Source organism: Falco biarmicus, chromosome Z (genome assembly GCF_023638135.1).
Source record: "Falco biarmicus isolate bFalBia1 chromosome Z, bFalBia1.pri, whole genome shotgun sequence".
Classification (NCBI taxonomy): Eukaryota; Metazoa; Chordata; class Aves; order Falconiformes; family Falconidae; genus Falco; species Falco biarmicus.
Genome location: NC_079311.1, coordinates 78,946,039 through 78,961,392, shown reverse-complemented (window position 1 = coordinate 78,961,392; position 15,354 = coordinate 78,946,039). Strand labels below are relative to the sequence as shown.

The 15,354-nt window shown below is 46.8% G+C and overlaps 1 long non-coding RNA gene across 1 annotated transcript; it reads left to right on the top strand.

Moving 5' to 3' along the window:
• Positions 1-485: 485 nt before the first annotated feature.
• LOC130142228 (uncharacterized) lies at positions 486-5,655 on the top strand. Its single transcript, XR_008819332.1, has 3 exons — positions 486-634; positions 2,247-2,431; positions 5,506-5,655. It is a non-coding gene; the product is annotated as an uncharacterized LOC130142228 (long non-coding RNA).
• The last annotated feature ends 9,699 nt before the right edge of the window (positions 5,656-15,354 follow it).

Here is a 15,354-nt window from a genome sequence, read left to right as displayed (position 1 = left end):
CGGTGTTGCCAAGTACTGTACAAAAGTAACGCACTGACCTGAGTTATAGGTGGTGCAAAACATCATACTGCTTCAGCACCAAACATCTTGGCAGCATCCTGGCTCTCAGCAGGGTCTGGTTGGTTGACTCCTCCATCAAACTGCCAAAGATTTTCTGCACAGGTATGTTCTGCCCAAATTTCATTACTGAGATAATACTCTGGGCTTTTGGTGCTGCTGCTGTGGCATGAAAAATAGTGATTTATACCTTTTAAATTAGCTACTCTTTTCCACAAGAAGTGCCAAACAATGCCAAAACCCTTTACAAACGCTGTAGTTTGGAGCAATTCTCAAAAGTCATGTGGCATGTCATGAAGAAGATGCATTTGTGGTATCGGATAGGAGCGGTCCTTGTCTGGGGCAGCTTTTGGCTGCTGGATGATTATGTCAGCAAAGCTGGCCGGGAAATTAAATGTGCACTGCTTTTCTTTCTCTGTCTGCAGCTTCACTTCCAGTGCATTCAGCACCAAAAGATCTCCAAAACGCTGTGGTGCCCTGCTCAAGACGAACCCTGCCCTGTGTCATCTTGGGCATCCACGCTGGAGAACTCCTGAGCAAACGCGTGCAGGAAATCTGGCCCTGGGGTCGTGCCAAGGTGGGTGCTGGTGCTAAGTCCTGTCACTGCTTAAAATCTTGCCTCTGCGGGCGTGGGATTTACAAGGGAGGTACTGGGAGCAATAAATAATGCCAGTCTCCCAGATGGAGTCGGATCCAGACCACTACCTTAGACACAAGACCAAGACCCAACAGTGCTGCCTGCTGGGTCTGGCCAGCTTGTTGTGGTCTCCAAAATCAGCTTGCCCTTGAGAAAGGGGAAAACAGCAGAGATCTTCCTATGTCTCCAGGATCCCATGGCTTTGCCTGCATGACTAAAGGCCGGGGAATCTCCTGCCCGTGGCCTAGATGGTTAAACCAAGGGAAAACACACGGGTTTGCTGCTTTAACCTGAACAAAATCAAACATCCACCTGATGGCAGCAGAGAACGGGGAATGGGGAGAGCCCGGGCTGGCTGTCCAGCGCACCAGGGACTTGCGAAATGTGGAGCGTGGGTTGGTGGGGTGGCCTTCCCGTGGCAAAAGCCGATGTCCAGTGTCCTGGGGAGAGCTCCCCAACGGCATCTCTGTGCCCTCCTGGAGAGGAAAAGGCTGCACAGGGTTTGGGTACCACTTTTGGGGATGCCATGATGCAACGAGCAGCATGAAGAGCCCCGTGCGCTTGGAGGGTGGCTTCTGCCAAGCATCAGCATTTCCAAAAACCAGGTGGTGAGGGCTGGATGACCATGGTTGCTCCTGCAAGTGGTGCTGGATCCGGCCACAGTCCCTTCAGCCACCGGCACTACTTCTGGTGGTGGCTGGAGGTGTCAGAGTGACAGCGGGACATGGATGTAATGGAGAACCTGGGAGTTTACTATGGGGTATTCAAGTGTGAGAGCTCCTGAAGCAAAAATGGGGAGGTGTTTTGCAAGAACAGAAGTACCCACTAGCAAGAGAAACGTTGGTACCAAAACATGTCTCAGGGAAAGGGGTGAGACACACCAGTGACCGCGGTTTGGAGCAGGCGCCTTTCTGCTTAACACAAACAGCATTTTCTGACCGTCCCACCAGCATCTCCCCAGGGCTTGCTGGAACAGGCAAGGACGTGGATCTTCCCATGTGCCATGGAGTTGCAGCCATCCACAGCACGTTGCGTTAGAGGAAACCAGGGATAACTTTCTTAAGTGAAACTCCTGTTGAGGAATAACCCCACTTCTATGATTTTTAGCATTGCTTCTGCCACACTTCTTGGGTCACAGGAAGGGGATTTAAGAAAATGTAAGGAATGCTTCAAAGGAACCCTCTCAAAGCAAAATAACTTTTTCTATTCAAAATATTTTTTACTTAAAATTCAACTGTTGAGCAAAAAACTTTTAAATGCTCCAGTTGAGAAAGAAGTTTGTCTGCCAGTTTAACTTTTAAACTTATTAATACTTTTTGCTTTTATACTTCCTGTTACGTAATCTTTTGTAATTGCTAGAGAATGGAAAAATCTGCTGTTTATCTGCAGTGATGGCTGTTGTCACTGCTACCCTGTGGCATATTTGGCGCTAGACAAATAGATACTGTGGTGAGAAGTGAAATGAAGTTACATGAAAAAGAATGATGGGGGAAGCACAGGAAAATATTTCTTTTTGCTTAGAATAATTTTTCTCTCCTCTTACCCTGTGCAGATCCCACATGCAGAAATGGCATCAAGGCAGTAACGGGAAGGTGGGAGCTTCATCTAGCATAGGAAAGGTCTCTGGGGCAGGGGCTGCCCCAAGCCTGCCCTGCCTGGCCCCTTCCCACATGACATGCTGTGATGGCAGCAGGAGGTCTCGTATGGGAATCGGCAGCATCTCCACCAGCCTGTTCTGTAAGTGCCTTGATCTCTGAAATGACTGTGCAGAGACGTAAGGAAAGGTAAAAAGCATCCACTGGGTACCACACTGCTCAATGTGAAGCCCCTCCTGCCCCTTTCCTCCCCCAGTCCCCTTAGGATGTCCCTGCCATTGCTACCGCGTCACCAGCCAGGATAGAGATGCTTTGGGCTAGTGCCATGAAAAGAGTGCCACCTGGACCCAAAGCCCCTTCCAAAACCAGCCAGAGGGTAGAAGCTTGTCGTCATCCCAATGGCAGATGCTGTGTCCACACCCTGCTGCCTGGGCTCTCCTTCCAGTGCCTTTCAAAGGACCAAAGAGAAAAAACAAGGAGGAAAAAACCCCACCATAATATTTTGAAAGATATTGCATGCTGGCAGAGTAACACAGATGTTTTTTGAACTGGAAAAACTAAATTCGAATGGGAATGACTGCTGATGTTAGCCTTAAAGAGCTGGCTGGTCTTTGCAGGATTACTGGCCCATTTATGAGAAGAATTGGAAAACAGTACTTATATCCATGTGACCTTTCATTGACCAAGTAATCAGAGCAACAGCACATCAATGATTTGGTGTCAGGTGAAAAGCTGCTGACACCACTAGATCGAGGCTCAGGGAACACGGCAGTGATGGGCTGGAGGGCAGCCTTCCTTGAAGACCAAGGAAAGCCGAACAAGTTGATTTCAAAGATAACCTCATTCTGCATTCAAAGCAAACCTTTAGCTAATAATATTAAATGCTAACAAAAGAGGCTATGGTCAGTTACGAGTAATAAACTATTAATTAGAGCTTTGTCATAAATGACTCTTGAACTTTGAGCCAAGACAATAAGCAATTGGGGATCCTTTGTTTCCATGCTCTTGACTCCAGCAGTGTCAAGTGTTGGATACAGGTAAGTTATGTTGTTCTCCCCCTTTGGGAAAGGTGATGCCTGGTAATTTGAGGCTATTTGGCAACTTAGAAACTAATTAGTTTAAAATTAAATTTTCCACTCTGCCAGATCAAGCACAATAAGACAGGTCTTAAGACACAAGAAACCACTTTGGAAAGGAGTAAAGGGAGAATGGGCACATGAAAGAGCTGGCACACACTTCGGGCAGATCCCGCCACCTTAATTAAGTGGAACAGAAAACTGTCCCCCTGCTCCTGCAGACCTGAGCTGGTGTCAGCGCACATGGGGTCTCACAGCCCTGAATGTTGCCAGGGGTGGGGGAGGCCCCTGTGGTCCCCTGATGTCCCCAAATCCTCCCCATCTACCTCCTTCCCATGGGCTGGTCTCTGCCAACCTATATGTTCTGATTCCTTTTCACCCTGCTCCATGGTGCTGGGACTCATCTGATGCATGCAGCAAACCGGAAGGAGAAAACAAGCTCAACTACCCAACTGAAGGCCATTTAAAAATTAAAAAAATAAAGATAAAAAAAATTAAGATTTTTAAAATAATTAAATTAATTGTGGGCTGAACTGATGGGCTTGCAAGACAGCACTGTACCTGTTACGTCTCATCGCTGATCGGACTGAAAGTCTGCCTGTGAAGGGTAGTGGTCCAAATCCTATCTCTTCCCTTACCTTGGGATTTCCTTCATTGTGCTGCTTGCCTGCAAAGACCCTCTTTGAACCAGTTGCTCCCTGCTCCCAAGGTCCTGGCCAGCTCAGGTTTTCTGGGAGGGCATTTGTGGGCTCCTCCCCACCCCATGGCCATCCCAGGGCTGAGTACAGCCAAGAACTTCCACGTTCTTGTTCCAAGTTCAGTACAGCCAAGTCTTCCCTTCTTGGCCAAACACATGGTCATGGGACATGCTCCAACACGCATGGATAGAGTTTGTGATGTCTGTGATGAGGAAGGTGAGGTCTGCCTGTGGGATGCGCTTCACTGACTAGAGCCTCTCCACAGCATCCAAACTCTGGAAATATTTGCAGGATTTGGCTCCAGTTGAGTAAGTCCTGCCAGGTCGGAATCCCCTCTTGAGTGTGATCAAGTTGCAATTAATCTGGGTTCCTACAGAAAGTTCTTTTTAAAATAAACCAAACCCCCCCTTCTGAATGCCCTCCAAATATACATTTAAATACACAAAACTAGAAAGGGTTATGTTAACATTGCCAAAAGCCCTTCCCTGCTCCCCCAAGAGCCCCAAGCCCCCACTCTAAGCCAGCTCTGCCCTGCAGTTCCTCTTCCTTGTGGTTAGTGCCGCTGAACGCTGGAGAAACTGTAATTGTTCATAAGCAAAGTAGCACTTCCCAAAGTACAGTATTTGCTTAATGGATCGTTAAACCAATATAAATAACACTGAAGCATGCATGGAAGCAACGAGGATTTAAATGTAATTACACAGGGAAAGTTGGAGCATGACTGTCCGTTCTCTGAGGCTGCAGTGCAGCATGAGTAGCATCTCTGAAGTAAGGGAATTAAATCGAGCTCAGGAAGGGTTTGACTCTCCAAAGCGTTGCTTTGGGTTTCTGCATTTCTTTTCTGCTTATAGAGAAAATTTGGGGATGGGCTCTGACCATTTTACTTTGTTCCTGGAATAATTTCCTCTGTAACAATTCCATCAAGATCAGTGAAATTAAATTAAAAAACAAAACAAAACAACAAACAAAAAAAGACCACTTCAGCTGCTGTGGATGCTGCTGGAAGTGAATCAAGATGTCACACCGTTTGAGGCCAGTTTTGGAGAACATTTCAGAGTTGTCCTTGTGTATACTCCATCTATAGATTCAGGCTCTAAAGGGGAACTCAATGATAGTTTCACTGGGGCTTTGCCCCACCATCCCTGCCTCCAGCCTGGAAACTCCCAACCCTGAGGACATCCACCCACCTTTTTATTTATTATGGACTTTGCATCGTGCAGAGGTAATGCAGGTTTATTTGGGAAAGCTGCTCAAGCCATAAAATAACGTAACGTTAAAAAATTAAATCTACATAATGAAAGCCAAATTCTGCTGCCGGGAAGGTCTATGCAATATGAGCGAAGTGTGCATGGGAGCACAGCTTGATATTTGGCATTTGCAGCACAAAATGCATATTCACACCACACCTGGTAGCAAATAAGTTTTCACATCTCTTTTCCCAGGTTCTAGCCAGCCTGGCATCAGTGAGCGTGAACTTGGCGTTGGGCTGATTTTGGCTATTGCTCTCTGGAAGCTGCACCGTGGTCACCTGGGGACAGGGTGTCCTGATCTTACGGTCACCGACCTAGCGCTGAGAAAGTCAAAGCTCCCAGGGGAAGGTCACAGGATGCTCAAAGAGGTGAGTATTTCTATTTTATCAGCTAATGGTTGCATGTCACTGGGTTACAGCTGAAGTATTGTTGGATTAAATTAATCTGTGCTATTAAAGCAAGTGAGACCAGGGAGGAAGCACCATAGGACGCTGATGGGATTATTTGCAACCAAAGCACCAAGTCAAGGATGGTTTTGACTTATGCAGCTTGTCTCTTAACTTCTTTTTGCTGCATGGGAAAGTAATTTACTTCTCTGAAAATGCCTGTCATCAACCCTAGTGCAACCTCGCTGGCTGGTACAGACACGTAATCAATGAAAGTTTGTTATTCTCTTCATTATTACTTAAGTTAGAACAAAGAAATTTGCCAATAATAAAAGATACTGCACAAGAGAGCATCAATTGTGCTAATAATTTCAATGCTCTGCATACAGCAGGAGCAGAGATGCATTTGGGAGCTCCTAATATCCAAAATACGACTGTAATCTGAACTGTGCAAAAGACATAGCATCTTCAGTGTCTTCATCTTCCTAACCATGAGTTTTAAAATAAAACACTGGGAATCCCTTGCAGAGGAAGGGTCAATCCAGTCCTCACATGCCTCCACCACGAGGATGTGAGGTCTTCATGCACACCGCATCCAGGCACCCCATGCACTGGAGAGGAGGTTATGTTCCCATTTTCACGTTGAGCAGAACCTTGGGCTCTCCACTGTGTTTTAGTATCTAAGAGTCATGGGTTTCATCCTTTCTGTATTTCCATGGGTGTTGCAGATGGAGTAAGAGAGAAGCAGCGATACGTTTTCTGATGGAAAAAGGGAGATTTAACAAAGTTTGATAGTAAATGCGACAGCGGTTTAACGAGGTTTGACGTCAAGGTGCACTTGATTATTTACTGCACAGAGGATGGGGTCAGACAGAACTGTCAGGGAGACCCTCCTGTTGGGCCATGAGGTTCAGAGGGGACCCCCCCGCGTTCTAAACCCCTTCCCGGAGGGAGTTCAGGTGCAGCTGGATCCAGGCTTAGTCCCAGACTTGGTCGACAGTTTATGTCTGTAAAGGGTTATTTGTGCGCCATCGATCCCTTCTATCACTTTGGTAAGATTTCCCAGTTTAGCATGCCGTTAATCACCTACCGAGGGTCTGTAGCGGCAAGGCAAGGGCTCTCTCAGCCTCCAGGAGCCCCCCTGGGAGGGTCCCTGCTCAAGGGGAGCCCCTGGGGTGCAGCCCGCTGCCTGCAGGGGGGCTCCGCGGGCCTGGGCTGCCGCTCGTTCGGGCGTCGGGGAGCTGGCTCACGGTCGCGTTTGCCTTCCGACTGCAGAAATCACTTTCTTTTAAACTTGGTTTGAGTTGGCCTTGCCCTGCGCTGCGGTGAGGTGGGCACCTTGCTCCAGTTAGCCCTTGGCTATCCTGCTGTTATCTTTCTCCCCTGAAACCACTTTGAATCCAATGCAGCCGTCACGGCTAGATGCACCCATTACAGCCACCACCGGTGGTTATCACTTGGGTAGGGCTGTGGGAAATAAAGGTCGGGGGGGAGCACACCATCACAGCGGGTCCCCATGTTGAGGTGTTGTGGGGAGGAGGTGACCCCAAGGAGCCATGTAGCTCTCCGGCTCTTGCTGCAAGCCCCTGGCCATGTTTTGGCATGCAGCTCCGCACGCTTTAGGCAATGTCTATGAAACCCTGGCCCATCTAATGTGTCCAGACCACTAAGCTCTATTTTTTCTATTTTCTAAGCAGTTGGATGGCCAGAGGGACCTATCCACCCTCCTTGCATCTCCTCAGCCACCCCAACCCCAGCTCTGGAGCCCAGCGCTGTGTTTTCCTGAGCCAGCACCATCCAAGTGATGCTACCAGTGATCCCAGGTTAAGCCCAGGCAGGCTGGGACACCCAAGGGTGCCCCGGGTGCAGCATTTCCCCCATCTTTCCCTGGGATGGGAGAGGTGACAGCTCTTCCACCTTCCTGGACCTGGAGAGGGCAGCAGAGAAAAGCAGAGCATCCTCGGCTGCTAGCGCCTGGATGGAGCAGGAGCAGCTGCGTTTCAGTATCCAAACACACTTCTCTGTGAGGAGGGTAATTTAGAGCAATTACACCGATTATTATTGCTTTTCTAATTAGTGCTTTTCCTACAGAATTAGCTGAGTGTTTATTAGGAGCCGCTTGTTGCCAATAGCTTAACTGCTTCAGTACCAGTTTTTATCAAACATTAGAGGGCTTAATTTTTTTTTCCCCTATGTGTAACTGGTTTTGTTATCTGGTTTCACATAAAAGCCCCAATTAAATATTCATTTTGCTTTGTTACATATGGCATTAAATTTTCATGAGCTGTATGTTCTTCTTGAAATTTGGGGGGGGGGGTGGTGGTGGTGAGGAGAGGGGCGAAGTAACCAGCGCTGTCTTAAAAGCAGGGGTACACTCACATGTATTTGCTTTAGTGTTAGAGAGGGAACTGAAAAAAAGAAGAAAAAAAGAAAAAGAAAACAATAGGAAAAGCCTTTTTCTCATGTACTATAGAGATTCAGCTTTAAACCCATCAGCTTAGGGGAAAAAATTGCGAGGCAGGTGGAGTTTCGGTCCCTACCCTCTTGCATTGCGGCACAAGGCTGTGGCATCAAGGCTGATCCTAGGGGAAAAAAGATTTCCTTGAGGACTGAGAAGACAATTTTCACTCTCAGCCCTTTTTCCACCTTCCTTAGTACCTTTGAGCAAGTTTCTTGGGCCCGTAGCCCATGCGGTCCGTCCTCTGTGCAGTCAAGGTATAAACTTGTACTCTGGGGAAGGGGTTACCTTGTAGTGATGCTGAGGAAAAATGCTGGGATCCATGGTGGCTTGATCAGGGGAATAAAAAAAATTAGCAACAAAATAAAAAAAAAAAATAGCCACAACATTAACAACAATTAAATCCTTACCCTCCTCTCTGCTGAGGGGTATGGATTTAAAGAGCTTGCATTTACCTTCCCAGGTGCATGAAATTTTAATTTGCCAGCGTTTGGTTTGTACCTGCAGCTGTAGCGCCGGCTGACGCGCCAGCGTTCCCGAGCACAAGGGGTTTTACCTGGCTTGGCTGATCTGCAGCGGGAGCACGGCTTTGGGGCTTCCGCGGAGGAAAGGTCCAGCAAAGCCGAGTGGTTGTGGCCCCACGGGGTTTCACGGCATCCCAGCGGGGAGCTGCCGGGGAGGCTCCAGGTTTTCCCCCCAGCTTCAGTCTGGGGACATCCCAAATGCATTTCCTGGAGGAGCAGCAAAAAAGTTTATATGGAAAGCATGAGTTTCTAAAACTTATGTTGTACTGCAAAGCGAAAAGGGAGGAAATGCAAAATTCTGACTTTGTTTTTTAAGTCATTTTTTAAGCCAGGAAATTTAAATTATAACAGCAAAGACAAAACTGCATTTGAAGCAAATGTCTTTCAATATCTCCTATAAAAAACCAATTAAATACTTTCCCTGAAAATACAACTTGTTCTTAAGACACCTTAGAGGTTTGGGGCTGGGCTGGATTTGGTTTTTTCTTTTTGTTATTATTATTATTATTATTGTTATTGTTTTTTATCAAGGAGGAAGTATGTTTTTGGTCAATTATTCAACTTTCTCAATTCCTTTAATCAGTTCTCAAGTGATCTCATGACTTTGATAGAAATGGAGCATGCTCTTCTGTGCATAAAGCGCAGAAAACTATAACCCTTCCCACCTGTATTTGGAATTTAAAAAGGGAACAAAAATTGAAAGATGAGGGAAAAGTGTTATTTTCCATTTTTCTTCCCCTTCCCTGGCTTTCAGAGGGCAGATGGGGGTGGTGGAACATGGAAAGCCAGGACAGAGCTGTCACCTTTTTCCTCCTCCTCCCCTCAAAACTAGAGGAAATAACACAGTTGTTTTCAATAAGCCTGTAGTAAGAATATTTCTGAGGACTTTAGCAATAATATAGTGAGTTTTAACACAGGATACAGAGGAATTCACGTGTCTCAGCAGCAGGTGATGGGATGAGCGTGTGGGCTCTAGCTTGCCAACAGAGGGATAGAAATTATTATCCGTAATAAAAAAAGTTTCTAACTGGCAGCATTGCTGCTAACTCTGGGTAGCACAGTCATGCCTGGCCGCCTGTCATGAGCTCGAAGAGCTGCCTCAAGCAAGGGAATGCGTTTATGTGCCTATTTTAAGGTAAAACAGGCTCAAAATGCTTGCCTGACTTAGGCAAACCAAATGTCCTGTGTGTTTCTGGTTGTGTTTGGTATGGCTCTGATTTTATAGATATAACACAATACAAGTGAAATTATCTCTAATGTTTTTAAGGATGTTTTTCTCCACAGTATTAGGGCTTGCAGAATAACTCCTTGACGAAACATTGACCAGAACATCAAATCCTTCAAATTATGTCCTACTTATGGGTTTCCAAAAGCGAGCTTTAGAATAAATTCCCAGGGATAAGTAGGATGGGAAATACACAGGCTAATATGTGTACACGCATTGCAAGCAACGCTGTTGCAACTGCTCAAACCGAGGAAGGTGGCAAGATAAATGAAATTCATAGTCAATAGATCATTTCTTATCCTCCTCTTGGGGCAAGGAGTTCAGGTTTTGTTTGGGTTGGAATTTTTTTCTTTTTTTTCCCCTTTATTCAGCAGTGATTTCTCTGCAGCTGTCCCTGAATGTGAGAGTAGGAGTGGGGAGACCTTGGGGTACCAATGGGACCATCCTGCCCTTCCCAAGGTCTCCAGGACATCCATGCCACTTGGGGATGATCTCCTCTGAGGCACCAGAAATTCTGGGTTTGGGTAATGTAATAAATGTTGATCTCTTGTTTGTTTGTTTGTGGTTGGTTTTTTTTTCCCCAACATGAATTATTAATTCCTTTCTTTGTTTTAAATGGCAAATTTTAAAATAAGCTTAATTGTGAAGAAGCTGTGGGGCATATTAGTGGTGAATGAAAGTTGGAGGAGGGAGAAGAGAAATCATTCCCTTGTTAAAAGGTGCACTTGGGGGTGAACAAACCCATTCATTAAATAGCATCAAATTAAACACATTTTGTCTAGAAAAAAGTGACTCAAAAATTTAGAGGTAAAGCACCACTGTAAGTTAATCTAAATGCAACATTTACATTTCTACATAGTATTTTGACACTATCCAAAGTTAATTCGAAAATGTGAAGCCCTTGCACCCACTGCTTTCTTGGAAAAAAGTTAAGTAAAACAATTAGGGTTAAATAAAACATTCCCTTTATTGAAAGTAAATGTTCTTAACTTTAAAAGAAAAAATAAAAAAAAACTTTGCTTATGGGTTAGACAACCTGTTTTTCTCCAAAGTTTTGCAGGGGTTAGAAACAAGGGAGGATGGTTCACCTTGATCCATGGGACAGTGGACGGTTGGTGGGGAGGACATTGAGTGCTCTGGGCAGGATGGGCACAGTGGTGGCTCCGCTCTGCGCCAACGTCTGTGGAAAAGGGATTTTGATGCCCAAACTTTCTCTCCCTGTTGGTTTAAGTATGGCTTTTTTTGGGGTACGAGCACAGATGCATCGTGCTTTGAGAGTTTGTAGAGTTTTGGCATTGAATTTTTTCTCTCATATAGCATGCATCCACCTTTAGCTTAATTCTTGGAAAATTATCCTAATGTCATCCTCACCCTTCCAAGCCTGTTCCCATTAAAAGATGAAAGGTCTTTTCTAGACAAGCCATTTCCCAGGGCAATTTGTGCAGCCCTTGCAGGTTTTCCTTGAGAAGGTGAGACAGATGAGACTGTAGCACTACAAAAAGGTACAGGAGGTGCCTTTGATTCCCTGAGATAAAGGGGATTTCATTGAAAACTGGGGGGTTTGGATTGTGGAAAAGCTAGCTGCCAATTTTCTGCCTCTTAACATTGTTTAAGTCTCTTCAGAGTTTTGTTCCAGATAGGGGAAAACACAAGCTCTGCCCAGGGATGAGTTCATCGCTCTGCGAAGCCGGTCATCCCATTTGTTTCATCGGTTTCCATTCAGTTAGGTGAGTAACAATTTGAAAAGTAATTCTGGGCACTTTGCCATGCAAATGGCTCCAGCTTTCCCATTGCTGTTGCAAATATAAGGACCCAGGGTCTGCTGGGCCCAAGAGAGCTGCTTGTGTGCTAGCCCACGGTGCTGCCCACCCTGCTGCACCCCAAATTTGGTTCACTTCAGCAGATTTTGGAGCCGCCAGCAGGATCAAGGTGCTGAATTTAGTGTTTTCTCCATTGACTGTCGTTCCCTTGAAATCCTTTATCTCACACCGTATCTTCCTGTGACTCTAAAGGGGGTTGTGTGGGGAGAAGAGGGGACAGAAAAATTACATTCTGCCTAGCAAAAGCAAAAACCCCACAGCTCCGTTTCATCTGTTAAAAAGTGGGAGGGGTTTAAAACTTAAAAACAAAATTAAAATATCATCTTGGGAGTGGTTTTAAACTTAAAAAAAAAAAATCATTTATGAAAGGAAAACAAAATATTTGGAATCAACCAAATGCTGCGTATCTAACCACAATTTCTCTGAGTTACAAATTCAAGGAAAGGCTTCTGCTTTAGACTGAAGCCTGAAAGGAGATCAGCTAGCCTAGGTCTGTGCCCTGTACTCCCAGCCAGTTCTTTTTTTCTTTTCCTAAGCACTAACGTGAGCAGGTGCTCGCTGCCCTTCGGCTGCTCCACTGCACCGAGTGGGAGCCGGTGTCGCTGAATCGCAAAGCGCGGCCGTGCAGCGTGTGAGGCTGCATCGTACATAGGGGTCTCCAAGAACCAGCTTTTTGAGTAAATTCCCGGGGATCAGTGGGATGGAATAAATACACAGGCTAATATGTGTACGCACATGGTGAGCAAAACTGTTTTCCTAACAGTTTAAATAGTGCAAGGCAGGCAGGGATAAATTGTGATCGTTGCAGTTCATCTTCACCCACGATGCTCCGGTGCTGCCAGGAGGACCTGCTCCATGGTGTTTTTGGTAGCCAAACGGGTACCAAGGAGGGGTTTGCTGCTGGGATGGTGGGATAAATCAGCCCAGCAAGATGGTGCTGGGACAGTGCTGGTGTGAAAGGGGACAACTAATGAGGGCTGTGCCTCGTTTGGAAAATGAACCTGTGGGTATTGGGGCTTTTTGGAGAAAGTGGCCAGTTTTGGATGGGTATTGCTGATTTTCTGGCCACAAGCCAGCTTGTGGCTGTGACATAGTAACTTGCAAATAGTGCCTTGCTTGCAGGACTCAAAACTTTCCGGGAAAAATTTGGTAGAAGAGCAATTAACTACAAATCTAGGTCAACCCCATCTTCACCCCAGAGCTAATGAGGGCTGTCTGGTGGATCTCCTTTTCTTGCTTTCCCAAAATAGCTTTCCCCATGTGGAAATGCGTCCCTTACTTGGGAGGAACCATGACACCTTTCCCTCTGGTGACAGCCACCCCGCAGGGATACCAGGTGTGAGGAGCATCTTGTCCCCTGGAAACCCCCACTTTCAGAGGCTGGTATGCAATTACCCAAAGCTGGAAAACAGCCAGGGATGGTGAAGGATCCATAAAAAACAGCATGGGCCACCTCTTAACTGTACCAGCCCCACTGGGAGAGACAACCGCAGCTAGGCAAGGGCACTGGACCCTGATCCTCCAGCGTGAAGATCAGACTGTGTCTCTGTAGGGCTTGGGTTGGAGGTTGGAAATCGAGCCGCGTTTCCTGGCCCGTAGCTTGATGGCATGGAAACAGAAACGCCCCAGCAGGCTAAGAACAGGCTCTTCCACCTAAAGGATGAAAAGGAGGAAAAAAAAGAGAGAGAGAGAGAAAGAGCTGCTGCCATTGAATAATTGATGAGTTTCAGACCAATCAATGCGACAGCAGAGCAGGGCTAATTAAAGGTTTCTAAGGAATCCCTGTAGTAATTTACTTGAATGTAAGAAGTTCATTCTCTCTCTCCCTTTTTATCCCCTCCCTGTTCCCAGGAATTCCAGTTTTAGGCTTCGGCGGTCTCTAACCACCGCTCACTTTTCCCCTCCAGGGGGGTGTTTGCTATGGAAATATGCAATTAATATTGCAGCGATCGTAATTGCTAATTATTAAAACAATGCTACCCCCTTTTTCATGGCCTACTTTCTTGCTCAAAATCATTTAAATAACAGGGAAAAGAAAAAAAGAAAAAAAAAAAAAAAAAAAGCCTAGACAGGCTGGCTGGGGCTCAGCTGAGCCAGGACGAAGCGCTGAGCGTGGCTGGGTTTGGCTGTAATTCGGTGCGTTCCTGCCACATCTGCCTGAAAACTGAGGGCAAGGTGCTGCTGCCGGTGGGTGCCCCTGGCCGTAACCTCGAGCCATGCCGAAAAAATGCTCCGTGATGCTGGAGCAACCCTAACCCATGTAGTGATCGGGGTATCTGGACAGTCCGCCTGTGTTTCTGAAGCAGACGCTGTGGGGGCATCCTGGTGCTGACTGCTGCAATGAAATATTCATAGTCGGTGATGAGGAATTAACTGTCGGAGGTGTAGGCTGTCAAGGGAAAGGTGAATCAGGCAAGGGAGAGGTGCTCAGTGTGAGGGACCTGGTCTGGAGAGGAGATGCAAACCGCTTTCATGCCTGGCCAGGACCTGCTATCCCAAAGGAATACAGAGCTTTTGGATAGCCCAGATGTTGGGATCCTGAGGGAGCAGAGGAGAGCATGGCCAGCTCGTGGTGCTTCCCACAGGAGTTAAAAACCCAAAGCCATACCCTGATGGGCAAGAGCCAAAATGTGTGGGGCTGAGCTGGGAGAGGAGCCCTGGGGCTGGCTCTGGTTGCTCCCCATGCTTTGCATCCCAACCCTTTCCTGATCCATTACTTGAGTCACGTCATAGGGGAGCTGGACGAGGATGGGATGGGATGGAGGGGAGCACACACATGGTGTCATATGAGGTTGCATGGATTTGGGCATGAGTGAGAGGCTGTGGCAAGAGCTGCTGGTGGAGGAAGCCCTCATGGAGACCTCCATGCCTGTGGCAGTTGCGAAAGCACGGGACTTAAATAACAGACCGCACTTACAAACAGCGCAACCAAGATGTGCAGAGCACTGGTGGGTTTCATTGTCCATGTCAATGTGGAGCAAAAGAAAGGGTGAAAAACCTGCTCCTGAGGGTGCTGGCAGTGTGTCGCTCAGTTTGTGCACCGAGCATCAGACTGCAGGAATCTGGAGAGGATCTGCCGGGGGTTTCTGGAAGCAATGTATGTGGAAATAAGGCTGAAAAAAACCCCAAGTCCCCTTGTGTGTTGAGGCTAGTAAAGCAGCCATTTTCTCCTGCACATAAATGAAAGCAAAAATTGGCAGGGTTATAATAAAACATGAAAGGCTTATGTGTAAGCTAGGAAGCAAAGCTTTGAATGGGTTCCTGGTGGTCTCAGGTGGTTGAAGGTGTAGCTATAATACAGCAAGCAATTAGAAACAGGTCTGCTATTAACTGGCTGGCTTCGCTGGCTGCTTTGATGGACCTGACCTTTCCCTCCCAGCCTGTCCTGGAGCAGGCAACAGGTTGGAGACTGCCTGGCCCTCACCCCTCCGCGTTAAGCACAGGTTTCGGTCCCACGTATCGGAGCTTTTGCTGCCAGAGGGGGAAGGTTCGGGGTCTGTAGAGGTGATGGTGTGACGGCTGAACGCTGCCTCTGATTGCAGAGTGTAGGCAGTACGAACCTGGGATTGGGAAGGCAGGAGGGATGGGCTGAGCTCCCCATCCTCCCTGCAAGAGCCAAAAAAACCCC